The 14,151-nt window shown below is 38.3% G+C and overlaps 1 protein-coding gene across 2 annotated transcripts in view; it reads left to right on the forward strand.

Annotated features, from left to right (window-relative positions):
• The window catches only part of LOC106876152 (thioredoxin reductase 1, cytoplasmic), a 77,118-nt gene that overhangs the window by 23,401 nt on the left and 39,566 nt on the right, over positions 1 to 14,151 (forward strand). Inside the window, exon 1 of one of the 2 annotated variants that reach the window (XM_089349167.1) lies at positions 12,465 to 12,520. The exons of the other annotated variant lie outside the window; for it this stretch is intronic. The gene's annotated coding sequence lies outside the window, so the exon portion shown is untranslated. Of the gene's footprint in view, positions 1 to 12,464; positions 12,521 to 14,151 lie in introns of those variants that run through there. 2 annotated transcript variants of the gene reach the window in all.

Genomic DNA, 14,151 nt, shown 5'->3' on the forward strand with positions numbered 1-14,151 from the left:
TTCACTTGGATTTTATCACACTTCGTATGAATGTAGGTGTTTCCAGATTAAAATGTGTGCGTTATCATGTGCGAAAAGTGAAAGACGTATGAATTTAAAAAACAAAAAAACAAATGATAAAATTGACCAAATATCCTTAAATAATTGTTCAAATGCATTGTCATGAATTTCAAAGGTGACACAGACACCACTAATTTTAAATGAATTTTGAATAAAATGTTCTGCAAATATAACTCAGCAATTGTTCTAGTAAGTAGACATGTGCTGTGTGTACCCACAAAGACTTCTTGTCTTGCAAATGTCACACGAGAGATACCTTCGTATTCAATCAAACACTTCATTGCCCAGATAAGCTAATGACTTCCTGATGGCAAATGGATCTTACTGTGGATACAAGATACAAACAATATCTGTTGTGTTAGCTTCATCTTAACAATGTTAAGCATTGTCACATAATAAATATTCATTTCTGTTTCTAACTGTATCTCAGCTTTAAAAGGATTGGTTTGTTGGTTTGAATTAACACTAGAAAACATAAAAAAAGAGAAAAATAAGTAATATTAGCACATGAAGGCGACCACACTGGTCCAAGTTAAATTTTCATTGAAAAATATATACAGAACATAAAAAAATATAAATTTACACAGTCCAAGTACAAAACCGTTTCATCTTTGTGGCTTTCACATGCAAAAATCTGTTATTTTTGACAACTAATTCTCTTTTGGATACTGAAATGAATTCTTCAAAGGAGTTCTTCAGCCAGCATTTTAAGAAATTTGTGTCAGGACTGGAGTTTGTTCTGTTTGAATTGTGGTCAGTGGCAGACTGGGTCTAAAAATATTGGTTGCCAGGAAACTATGAGGGCCCACTCGCAACTACAATGCAATCATTTAATTTTTTTTTTTTTGTTTAAAGTATTCTTTTCAACTGTCCTCAAACACAGCCAGGCTGAAATAATTAATGCATTCTTCCAGAAGTGAATAAAAAAATTCTCAAACTTGAGGGGATGGGACCCTTAGATACTAACATGGGCCCCCATATATGGATTCTAATGGCACTGGGGCCTACTTGCCATCGGGCAAGTTGGCAACCTGGCCAGTCACCACTGATTGTGGCAGCTTATATAACTAAAAAGTATTGTATGCTGCTATATCAATCAGGTTGAAAAACATTGGCCACCTTCATGTACCTTGTTTCACTGAATAGTATCTAATCAGCAGGTCAAAGGTGTCATAGAAATTTTCGAACATAAAGGAAACCTTGAGAACATGTTTCTTCATACGAATTTATTATTTTTATTTACAAAATAAGAAAACTATCAACAGGGTCACAGTGGTCCAGTCTATGTTTCCATGGAACTTTTTAAACTTTAAAGCCCAAACTCAAAATGATTTTTCTTTTAAACCAAAAACCACTGGCTCTCCAGACTCCAATCTGATCTGGCAATGTTTCTACAGCTAGATGCCCTTCCTAACGCCAACCACTCTGAGAGTGTAGTGGGTTCTTTTTATGGGCCACCGACACAGGAGCCAGCTAGGTGGGCCTGGCATCAATCACGTTTGGATAGTGCTTTTTACATGCCACTGGCACAGGGGCCAGTCAGTGGGTACTGGCATTGGCCATGTTCGGATGGGGCTTTTTACGTACCACCGGCAATGGAGCCATTTGGCGGGCAGTGGCCACAGCTACGATATTGGTTTTACTTGACTCAACAGGTCTTCTCAAGTATATCATATTGCATGATGCATCAGGGGTACTCTTAACTGGGCCAGACATGTGTGGCTGCAATCTCACTTTAGTTGTCGGGTTTTCTCAATCACAGCATATCTCCAAAGGTTTCAGTCTCCTGTCATTGCCACTGTGAGGCGCAATGTTCAACGGTCATGCTTCACCACCTCATCCCATATCTTCCTGGGTCTACCTCTTCCACAGGTTCCTTCCACAGTTAGGGAGTGGCACTTCCTCATGCAACTGTTCTCATTCATACATAACACATGACCATACCAGCACACCACATTTGATGCTTCTTATGCCCAATTGTTCTCTCAGGGCACTTACACTCTGTTGTGTATGCACACTGACATTACACATCCAACGGATCATACTAGCTTCATATCTTTCAAGCTTACATATGTCCTCAGCAGTCATGGCCCATATTTCACTGCTGTGTGGCATGGCGGTTCACACACATGCATCATAGTCTACCTTTCATCCTGAGCAAGAGGCCCTTAGTTGCCAGCAGAAGTAGGAACTCCCTGAACTTTGTCCAGGCTATTCTTATTCTAGCTGCTACTCTCTCAGAGCTACCACCCCCACTACAGACTTGGTTGCCTAGGTAGTGGAAGCTATTAACTACTTCTAGTTTCTCCCCCTGGCATGTGATGGAATCTCCCAGCTACCTCCTATGCCACAGGATTGTAGCTCCTCCTCCCTATCATTAAATTTCTTGGTAAGGATATCCCTAAATCTCTGACTAAGTGAAGGGTTCTTAAGCTTCCAAGTCCTTCTTTTCCAGATTGGTCTTCTTTTTGGCATCCTTCTGGCCTTGAGTCTAAAGTCACTAATAAATAGTCTATGTTGTGGGGGTACATTCTTCACCAGGGAGGGTCTTTGTATTTAAGAGCAACCATGCATCCTGCTGTCTGAATGAAATTAATCTGGCTAGCAGAGTCACCTGATTGATAGGTTATCAGGTGGCTAGCTAGCTTCCTGAAGTTGGAGTTGCAGATCAATAGGCTATTTGCATCGCAGAACTCCAGGAGCCTAGTTCCCTCTTCATTTCTGGTACCAACTCCATGGCCCCCATGTACACCATAGAAGATACCAGATTGCTGTCCGACATGCTCATTAAAATCTCCAACCACAAAGGTGAGATCATTGTCACTTATCTTTGAGGTAGCCTGCAGAAGAATATCATAAAAGTGATCCTTCTGTTCATTTGGTAGGCCTGCTTGTGGGGCGTAGGCAGAGATAATTGTAGCTATACCATTCTGCAAGACTAGCCTGAGTTTAAGTACTCTATTGCACACCCTCAGTACCTCTATGACTTTATCCACCCATTTCTCTGCAAGAAGTATACCCACACCCCCTATTCCATCACTATTACCTTCCCAGAAGAGTTTATACCTATGTGCTTTACTTGTGAGGACTCTGGCTGAAGCTTCTCTCCACCTTATCTCTTGTATGCAACATACATCAACACGTCTCTGTTCAAGCATCTCTACAATCTCACTAGACCTACCTTTCAATGTGCCTGCATTTACAATGCCAACTCTGAAAACTGGGAAAGCGATATGGGAGGTAACACAGGAAGGAGAGATGTTATTTAGCACCTGAAAAGAAGGTTCCTGTGATCGTTTGGTAACAGATGTCATAATAGTTGTTCTTGCTTTTAACCTTCTGTCATTCAATCATGTTAGAATTGTTAAGATTGTTGTCTCTAGTTCTAGTGGGGGGGTGGGAGTAAGGAAGCATTGTATATGAAAGTGTTTGAAGCATTGTAAATATAAGCATTAACATAATTATACTGGTTTAATGTGAGTTAGAAAGCACTGTAACTTTCACAGTAGTTGAGACATGAGGTGAAATATAAACATCAGAGATGCTTTGCACCTTGCAGAAGCTGCAGGAGCTACTCAGAGATTTTGCAAGCTCCTTTTCTAAATCAGTCTCAGTGTTGGAAACCTTACCACATCATCTGCAAGTATCTCAGGGTTACAAGCATTTCACTCCTGTATGAATCACCCAAATGGAGTAATGAGGACTGGAGGAAGTGTTTAATTTGCAGTCACTTATCAACCATAGCCACCTTGAGCTGGTTTCAGCTGCTGTGCCTATCTCCTTAGTAGCTTTCTTCAGTTGTTTGAGTTTCAAACCAATCTTCTGCAAGAACTAGTGCACTGACCTAGCTGGAAAGCCACAGCAGCTGACATCAATAAAGAATGAGGCTGAGTACCATCTCTTGGTAAGGGCCTTGTTGACCAAGTCCTGACATTTTGTTTTCTTTAGCTGGTGAGAAATATCAACTATGTCCTCACAGAGCACTGTAAGTTTGGTCTCTTAAGTATAGTGTAGATTGGCTAAATTAGAAGTGTCATGGACAAAATGCCATCCATACATCTATGTTCTAATTAAGATCATGTTGAAGTTAACTTTCCTCTTTATTCTTCCAGGACCAATAAAATAAGTTGAGAACTTGGGTCTATTTAATCAGCCCTATCCACCCCTAAATTTTGAGGCTTTGTTTATATATAAGAAATAATTCGCTTCTTTTAATGTAGAGACCTAATTACATAGTTATTTGTGTGGAAATTCTCTCTCTCCAACATTTCTGCTATGGGTGGCCTAAAAGAATGCTAAGCCACAAATACCAATGGTCTTAAAATCTCATCAATTACTAAATTTCCTAGAATTGTTACAGTGAACAGTAGCAATTTTCAGAGAAGTAAGAAAATGGAAATGATGAAGGGACAGTAACCTGGATGTCGGTATTCAAGAAGGACTTTTGCAAATAGAGAAAACAAGCTTTTAACATAAGAAATAATTAACTGGTATTTCCTCAGTCACGATGATGAGGGTTCCGGTTGATCCAGTCACTGAATAGCCTGCTCATGAAATTAATATGCAAGTGGCTGAGCACTCCACAGACATGCATACCCTTAATGTAGTTCCCAGAAATGTTCAGTGTGACACAGAATGTGACAAGGATGGCCTTTTGAATTACAGGTACTACTAATTTTTGCCAGTTGAGTGGACTAGAGCAACATGAAATAAAGTGTTTTGCTCAAGGACAAAATGCACTGCCAATTTTCAAACTCATGACCTTACATGCGTGAGTTGATTATCCTAAACACTAAGCCACATGCCTTCACTTGGAAATATGCTGTGCGTGAGAAGACCCGGCAAGCCAAGTGAGACCTAAATCCAAGGCCTCTGCCAGGGGTGTAGCCAGCCCACTTATGCGTACCTTAATTCATTGGACACTAAACTCGACTTGCGAAGACCTGTTGGGGCAAGCGAAAGCGAAATCGTCGTCTTCCTGGCACTTGTGCCGGTGGCATGTGTAAAGACATTCGAGTGAGATTGTTGCCAGTGCCGCTGGACTGGCTCCTGTGCAGGTGGCACGTAAAATACACCATTTTGAGAGTGGCCGTTTCCAGTACTGCCTGACTGGCCTTCATGCCGGTGGCATGTAAAAGCACCCATTACACTCTCGGAGAGGTTGGCATTAGGAAGGGCATCCAGCTGTAGAAACTCTGCCAAATCAGATTGGAGCCTGGTGTAGCCATCTGGTTCACCAGTCCTCAGTCAAATCATCCAACCCATGCTAGCATGGAAAGCAGACGTTAAACGATGATGATGATGATGATGATAGATACTACCAGTATTGAAGTTTTTGAAGTTGTGTCATTAATACAAATATATCTAAAGTTAACAGGTGTGTTATGAGTGTGTCTTGTGTTACAGATATAGTGTTAATATAGAGATATCCGTAGTATGTGTGTCAGTGCAAGTGTTTTGGTATGATTGTGTACAGAGTATCAGATGAATCATCATGTGTATAGACCTACAGCTATATAATTTGAGTCATGTCTATAATCATGTTTATAAATATGTTTCATCAAAGGTTTGTATAGAATCACAAAGTGACATAGTTTTGATAACAATATAGGTGTAGCAATATATTTGTATCATCAATATAAGTATAAAGGATAAACAAAAAAAGGTGTTTTAAGAGGTTCAATATAAAATTATTAATTAGGTTATTTTCTTATGTAATCTCCACTCAGTAACATGTTTACTGATTTCTTTGATAAGATATCACGTTTAACAGTTTTTTGTTTTGTTTTGAACTCAAATTGATGTTAACAATGTTGTTACCAATTTTTCTTTTAAAATTATATTTTAGTTTTACAAATTGTGGTGTTTACAAGCAAAATATTATTAATCTGTTTGGTAAACTAAGTCACTACAGATAGGTTTAGTTCATGTTATTATTGTCTTTACAACAGCTATTTGTAAAAAGTTGTAAAGACAATAATGTCATATAAATAATTTATAACCAGCAGGCTCTCAAGTTATGGATTCAAGGTTATTATATTATGTCTACTTATTAGGTATGTAATGAGAGAGAGAGAGAGAGAGAGAGAGAGAGAGAGAGAGAGAGAGAGAGAGGATAATGAGATGCATGTGCAGTAGGTTGGTTTAAAGTGTTAGTGAAGTGAAGCCAGTGAATTTTGAAGAGCAAGGTTGTCTATGATAGAAGAATATACCCAATTAATCTTACTGTTGATAGAAATGCAACATTTACTGTCATTGTATAAAGTAAATTTTGAAAATTCAGGACTGAAACCTTTGAAATTGCGACATTTATTAACTGATGACAAACTTTGTGAGATGTTTCCAAGTGTTTGTGTTAATTTGAGAATATTGTTGATTATTCCAGTTACAGTACTGTTAGCAGAAAGACCAATCTGTCATGTAATTGAATTGATTTCCTTTGTTATCTAATGAATAACAAGGAACTCTTTTTTACCTTTTTGTCTCTCAAGGTACTGCAGTTTAACTGGCCTCCTGTTGAAGTTACACATGTTACATTAGGTAAACTGTGGTATCAACTGGCACTGGCATTCCCTTGCAAAACTACATTGATAAGGAGGCAGTTACTAGGGTTATGGTTAATGTACTGCATGCTCTAGAAAACAGGGTGAAGACTTTTCATGTGTGTGCTGTAGACATGGATGTTGTGGTCATCATGGTGGGCACATTACATGATCTGGGTGACCTTTAGAATGGATTAAAAAATTACAGATTTTATCACAGCAACATACTCCATGCAAGCCCGTTGGAGCAATGATCAGTAGCATTACCTGTGTTCCATATGTTTTTAGGTTGTATCACAACTTCTGCCTTCAACAGAGACATTTGTGTAACTGATCAGCCATCCCTTTCAGCTGTTAGATGTTGATGATGTCTCACATATCTCGAGAGAATGACTGACAAAAAAAAAGGAGAGAAAAAAAATAATCCACTGAGTTTAATCAATGAAACACAATGGTAAATCTTGTTAAATTAAGCAATGGACAGATTGTCACCTATCAGTGATGCACTACACCCTCATGTTTGACACACAGTGTATCAAGCAAGAATTTGGAGAATGATTCTTTCTTCATGGAGATTTTTCTGAACCAAGGTATCAAGGATGTGAGAACCATTTTGGGCAAAGATTCCAAGAGTATGCAGGAAAGTAATCAAATATTTCTGTGAAGGTGACTGCTCCAACCACAAGCAAACCATTGCAAATTTGGACTACTTACTATTTTGCAAATGCAAATGTGCCCATTGAATATAGTAAGCTGTGTTAGTGATACAGACATTACAAAACATTACTATGTACTTAGAAACTATAACGGTTAGTACAGAAGTGAGGCTGTGTGCTTAAAAATCAAGTTCTGTTTGTAAAACTTTACAAATAAATTCAGTGGACTTTGGTTGGGTTTTGTATGACTCCCAGGACTCAAGAACTGATATTTTGTCATACATGCCATGCACATCTATGACATATATATTTCTATAATAATTTTCTTGATTTTTTTTTCTATATATTATTTTTAAAATAATTTTTTAAATGAATATTTTAAAAAGTTCTGTAGGGTTTCCAGTTTTAATATTCAGTAAGAAGCCTTAAGGGAAGCCACCTGGCTATAGTTCCTTTAAGACCTCCTATTAAATATATTTTTAAACTGGGAGCCCTCTGGAAGAGTGAGCCGTGGGATGGGGCTGAGGCTGCAAGGAGCAGAGACCATTTTACACGAAGATTTAAATGGTTAAAGATATTAGTAAAAAAAAAAAAAAAAATGGATCACTCATATACATTAAAAATAGAAGGGATTTTTTTTAACCTTTTCTCATGACAGTAAGATTATAAAAGGACTCAAAAATTCAAAAACTTGTTAATGACTGCAGCAGGAAGCCTTGATTCTTGCTCCTTTACAATGTCTCAGAAAATTCTACTCACAAGATAAACATTCATTGTTTTAAAAGTGGCTGAGTTTCTTTTGAGCATTGGGCATCAGGGAGGCAAAGTGGCTGAGCTCCTTTCAAGTGTTGGGCCTCATGGAGGCAAAGATGGAGACCTTTGGCATTATGTTGTGCATGAGAAGAAGACCCATCAGGCCGAGCAAAATTGCAGTCTTGGCAGATACTGGTGTCATGCAAATGGCACCCATGTTGGTGGCAAGTAAAAGCACCCATTACACTCTCAGATTTGTTGGAGTTAGGAAGGGCATCCAGCCATAGAAAATCATGCCAAATCAGACTGGAGTCTGGTGCAGCCTTCCAGCTTACCAGCCTTGGTCAAACCATCCAACCCATGCCAGCATGCACAACGGACGTTAAATGATGATGATAATGAACATCAGTAACATGGTATGAAGTGTCTCACACAATGCAGTAAGAAATTTACTACACAAATGTTGTCTCTCAATTCTCATATCTAAAGTATTAACTTTATATATAAAGTTAATATAAAGTATTAACTTTCACAATTCTCCAGGCTGCCAAGATTTTTAGAAGAATATCATTTGAGATGATACCTGAATGCTAATGATATTTGTAGTTTGCAGTTTTCTTTCTTTAGAGAAATAAAATAGTATTCCAGAAAATTGTTTTATTGGCATTTTTGTAAGTTGGCCAACACAGACAGTGAAGCCTGGTGTAGTCTTCTGCCTGTCTAGCCCCTATCAAACCCTCCAATCCATGCCAGCATGAAAAATGAACGTTAAATGATGATGATGATACAGTTCTCTAAGTCGACTGACTGCTATATTTAGCACTTGTATTTTACCTTTCCATATTTCATTGAAAGTGATAACAGCTTTTCAAATATAATATTCTTTTTTCTTTTTTACTCATTTCAATTGGTGCTGGGCTTCCACTTTGAAAGGTTAATGAATCAACTTGATACTAGTATTTATTTTATTTGTCTTATTGTGCTAAATCACAGGAATGTAAACAAACAAACGGCTTGTCACATGATGAGAAACAAGCACTAGGATGAATACACACACACACATAACACGTCTCTGCTTTGATGAGTTCAGGCATAGAAGTCGTTTCCCCATGGAGCTGTCCGGGGTTGGGTGGGGGGTTAAACTGAAAAAGAAAATATAAAAGGTGCAATAAAGACTGTAAACAAACAGGAAACAACTTCTATCTCATTCCAGGGTGAAAAACTAGAGGTAGTCGATAGCTTCTGCTATCTGGGCGACCAAGTTAGTAGTGGGGTGGGTGCGCTGAAAGTGTAGCTGCTAGAATAAGAATAGCCTGGGCAAAGTTTAGAGAGCTCTTACCCCTGCTGGCGACAAAGGGACTCTCACTCAGAGTAAAAGGCAGACTGTATGACGCATGCGTACGAACAGCCATGCTACATGGCAGTGAAACATGGGCTGTAACTGCTGAGGACATACGTAAGCTCGCAAGGAATGAAGCCAGTATGCTCTGTTGGATGTGTAATGTCAATGTGAATACCCGTCAGAGTGTAAGTATCTTGAGAGAAAAGCTGAACATTAGAAGCATCAGTTGTGGTGTACAAGAGAGACGATTGCGCTGGTATGGACATGTGGTGAGAATGGATGAGGATAGCTGCGTGAAAAAGTGCCACACCCTAACAGTTGAGGGAACACGTGGAAGAGGTAGGCCCAGGAAGACCTGGGCTGAGGTGGTGAGGCAAGACCTTCGTACATTGGGCCTCACTGAGGCGATGACTACTGACCGAGACCTTTGGAAATGTGCTGTGCGTGAGAAGACCCGGCAAGCCAAGTAAGATCGTTGCCAGTGCCTCTGGACTGGCTCTTGTGCGGGTGGCACATGAGATGCACCGTTTTGAGCGTGGCCGTTGCCAGTACCGCCTGACTGGCTCCCGTAGGATTTTCGAGTGAGATCGTTGCCAGTGCCCCTGGACTGGCTTGTGCGGGTGGCACATAAAAGACACCATTTCGAGCATGGCCGTTTTCGTGCGGGTGACACGTAAAAGCACCCACTACACTCTCTGAGTGGTTGGCGTTAGGAAGGGCATCCAGCTGTAGAAACTCTGCCAAATTAGATTGGAGCCTGGTGTTGCCATCCGGTTTCACCAGTCCTCAGTCAAATCGTCCAACCCATGCTAGCATGGAAAGCGGACGTTAAACGATGATGATGATGATGATGATAGTGGGCTCTGAAATTTCAAGCTTCATTTCCTAGATATATGTGATGTTTACAGTTCTATATTTAAGAGATGAGGAATTATGTACATTATTTACATTTGACAGATATTTGTCCTCATCTTGTTAACACAACGTTTCAGCTGATATACCCCCCAGTCTTCATCAGGTGTCTTGGGGAAATTTTGAACCTGGGTTCTCATTCCTAAGGTATTTTTCGATGTTATTATTATTATTATTATTTAGGTCACTGTTTGGAATTGAACTTGGAATTTTGGGGTTAGTAGCCCGTGCTCTTAACCACTATGCCATATGCCCATGGGCAATTATGAATTTTAGGTCATATAAATCTAATATTTTCCTATTCTTCCTTAATACCGGTTTCCATATGCTACTCATATCCACACTTGGTCTGCTTAGGAGGTTGTTGTGTCCTAGCATATGTGCTTCTTTTAGTTTTCATATTTTCCAGTAGTGTTCTCTGTCTATTATTTTAACTTCATCACACAGGGGGAGGTGGTCTCCATTTTTCCATACATGATTAGCTATATCCGATTTATCAATATCTCCTTGTGTCACAGCTTTGCGATGTTCTTCTACACTTATTTTGAGGGGGCTGCATGTTTTGCCTTTGTATAACTCACCACAGCTGCATGGAACGGAGTACATGCAGTCTTTGGTCATATTCCTTCGAGTAAAACCACCAATAGAAGAGAATATGACCAAAGACTGCATCCCATGCAGCTGTGGCAGGTTATGCAAAGGCGAAACATGTTGCCCCCTCAAAATAAGGGTAGATGAACATCACAAAGCTGTGACACGAGGAGATATTGATAAATCGGGTATAGCTGATTATGTATGGAAAAATGGAGACCACCTCCCCCTGTGGGATGAAGTTAAAATAATAGAGAACACCACTGTAAAAAAAGAAGCAGCACATATGCTAGGACACAACAACCTCCTAAGCAGACCAAATGCAGATATGAATAGCATATGGGAAGCGGTATTAAGGAAGGATAGGAAAATATTAGATTTATAAGACCTAAAATTCACTCCATAATTGCCCACGGGCATAGTGGTTAAGAGCGCGGGCTACTAACTCCAAGATTCCGAGTTCGATTCCAAGCAGTGGCCTGAATAATAATAATAATATCGAAAAATACTTTAGGAATGAGAACCCAGGTTCGAAATTTCCCCAAGACACCTGATGAAGGCTGGAGGGTATATCAGCCGAAACTTTGTGTTAACAACAAACAAGATGAGAACAAATATCCGTCAAATGTAAATAATGTATATGTGATGTGTGTCAGTTTGTTTTTATATTAAATTCTGATATACTCACAATCTTCACCATCTGAAAGATAGTCATTAAAAATGCCCATTTTCTGAAAGTTATGAGGAAACAAAGTCAAATCGTGTGAATTTTCCGAAACTCCTCTCTACATTCTCGGAAAAACATTTCACAACACATTCTGATATAATCGGAATCTACATTATCCGAAGCGTATTTGTAGAAATTTTCATTTAAAAAATATTGATTTTTTTTCCCGAAAGTTATGAAGAAACAAAGTCAGTGGAGGGCACACTTGTGTATGTCACATTAATAATTACAACATTTTATGGACAGAAGATAAGGAAGGGCAAAACAACAAACAAAATAATAATAAAAACCACAAAAAACCCGAACGACCCCTCCCAAAAAATTTCTAGGAAATCAGCTGTAGTGTAAACGTGAGTACTTTCTTGCACATACACGTACAAGGATACATATATACACTAACTAAAACTAGACATTGCCTTCATTTTCAGTCAGTACAATTTATTTCACCTTGTTACCATATTATATGTACAAATTTCGAAAGATCAGCCAATATTTCTGCTATGTTTAAAGTAGGAAAATTTCGTTAACAATTCCGTCTTTTTTTGCTTTTCATATTACCTTTCTGTAGCTAAGTTTCAGCTAGACAATTATTACTACTTAAAAGACAGTAACAATAAAAAGAAGTATTTCTAGAATATTGTAGTTTGACGGGTTGGTAAAAGGGTTAAAAGAAGAAAGTAGTGAAATACCCTCCCATACATTTTACTATTGTTGATTCTTAAACGATCATTATGACACAGCAATTTTGCTCTAGCTACTCTCTTTCTTACAACTCCTCTCCTATTCCTCTTATTTGCAAATAGTATTAAAAGTAGGAGGTGGTAATAGCTGCTTTCTGATTGGTGCGGCTGACAAAACAGAATTTAGCGCTAATTCAGGTTAGACGAGTTGCTGCTTCAGTCAGTGAACGGATCTTCCTTGTCCATATCGCTTGTTGGTAAGTTTACTTCTAAGAATATCAAATGTAAACTATCCTTCACAACGTTTAAACATTTGGTTATTAGAATTTAGGTAGTTAGTATTTCTGTTATCGCTAACTATATTGCTGTTAAGCATAAGAGTGTTGTTTTTAAAAGTAAGATAACTATATATAATACATTATTTTTCTGGTTATGGACGAAAAGCTATGGTTTAATCACGTTGTCTGCTTTTAACAGACAACAGCAGAAGGGTTAAAATTGTGTTTACTCAAAACGTACTCTCGTAAGTTTAGTTGGTGTGTGTGTGTATGTATGTATATATATATATATATATATATATATACACACACACACACTCTCACTTTAGCTAAACTTAACGAGTTTATATAAGTATAATTTTCTATCTTGTGGATAATCAGGTGTCGTTTGGTCACATGCATGTCAAATCGCCAGCTCATCTCTTGTGTCGCCTTTATACATTCATTGTATTTTAAATTTCTCCTGTTAATATTATCTGTACGACTGCGAGGTAGCGGCATTTCGTCTTTCTTTAACTTCTGGAGTTCAAATGCCAGCGAGGTCGAATTTGCCTTTCATCCTTTCCTGGTCGATAAAATAAGTACCAGCTAAGCACTGGTGTCGATGTAATCAATTTTCCCCCTCCCTCGAAATTGCTGGTTTTGTGCCAACATTTGAAACCTATATTATCAATCCACCTTCCTCTTTTCTGTTTATTTTGCCAGCTATTAATAGTCCTTGTAATTCACTTTATTAAGTGTTCAAAATATCTCTTTTACTGTATCTAATAAATTTTTCGACTCCGACAGTGCTAGCCAGGCTGTGATTTGACAGTATTGTTAGTGCGTCGGACAAAATGCCTGCGGTATTTGTAATAACACCTGATTCTAAGTTGAAATCCCCTCGAAGTCATCGTCAAGTCTATTCTTGAACATTTACGCTTCATACCATTACATTTTCAATTCCGAACTCATACGCCCCTAAAGCGAAACGACCACCATAAAATAAGTACTGTCAGCTGTTGTTTCCTATAACGCACTCAAAATGTGAATGGAATTGTAGGCAAGACGAATATTCTAAATATTACCTAAATGTTTTTTTGTATTTATTGACCGCTGTGTCAAGTGAAGCGTGAAACAAACTGTAACCTGGTCAATTTATTTCGCTTAAGAATTTTTTGCAGTATAACTTACTGGCATGCAATATTATGTTTATTTTGTAAATTGATACCTTTAGAACCAAAAAGGATTTTTTTTTTTCAGGTAAAATTGTAGAAATTATAAGAATGTTAATTTTCAAATCACACTCTATAGTCTTTTTTTGTTATCGGAGATAGTTGCATTTTCTGTTATGTATTAGTATCAAAAAATGTCTTAATTTCAATATAAGTTTTCAGTACTGAAAGTAAATCGATCAGACCTGTATTTTCTATTTTATTTTAAGTAGAACAAGGAAAATTTATTCAATATTTTTCAAAAGAAAAAAGGAGGGCGAATTTTGAGTTGAGGACCACTTTCGCCAATCGGAGGTTAGTTTAATTACGTTTGGTAGCCGGAGAAGTTCAATTATATTAGAAAGTAGTGACCGCCGCTTAATTTTTGGCAATACTACAGATTGGTGTCCCACTCCT

This window comes from Octopus bimaculoides, chromosome 3, assembly GCF_046866305.1.
Source record: "Octopus bimaculoides isolate indiv1 chromosome 3, ASM4686630v1, whole genome shotgun sequence".
NCBI lineage: Eukaryota > Metazoa > Mollusca > Cephalopoda > Octopoda > Octopodidae > Octopus > Octopus bimaculoides.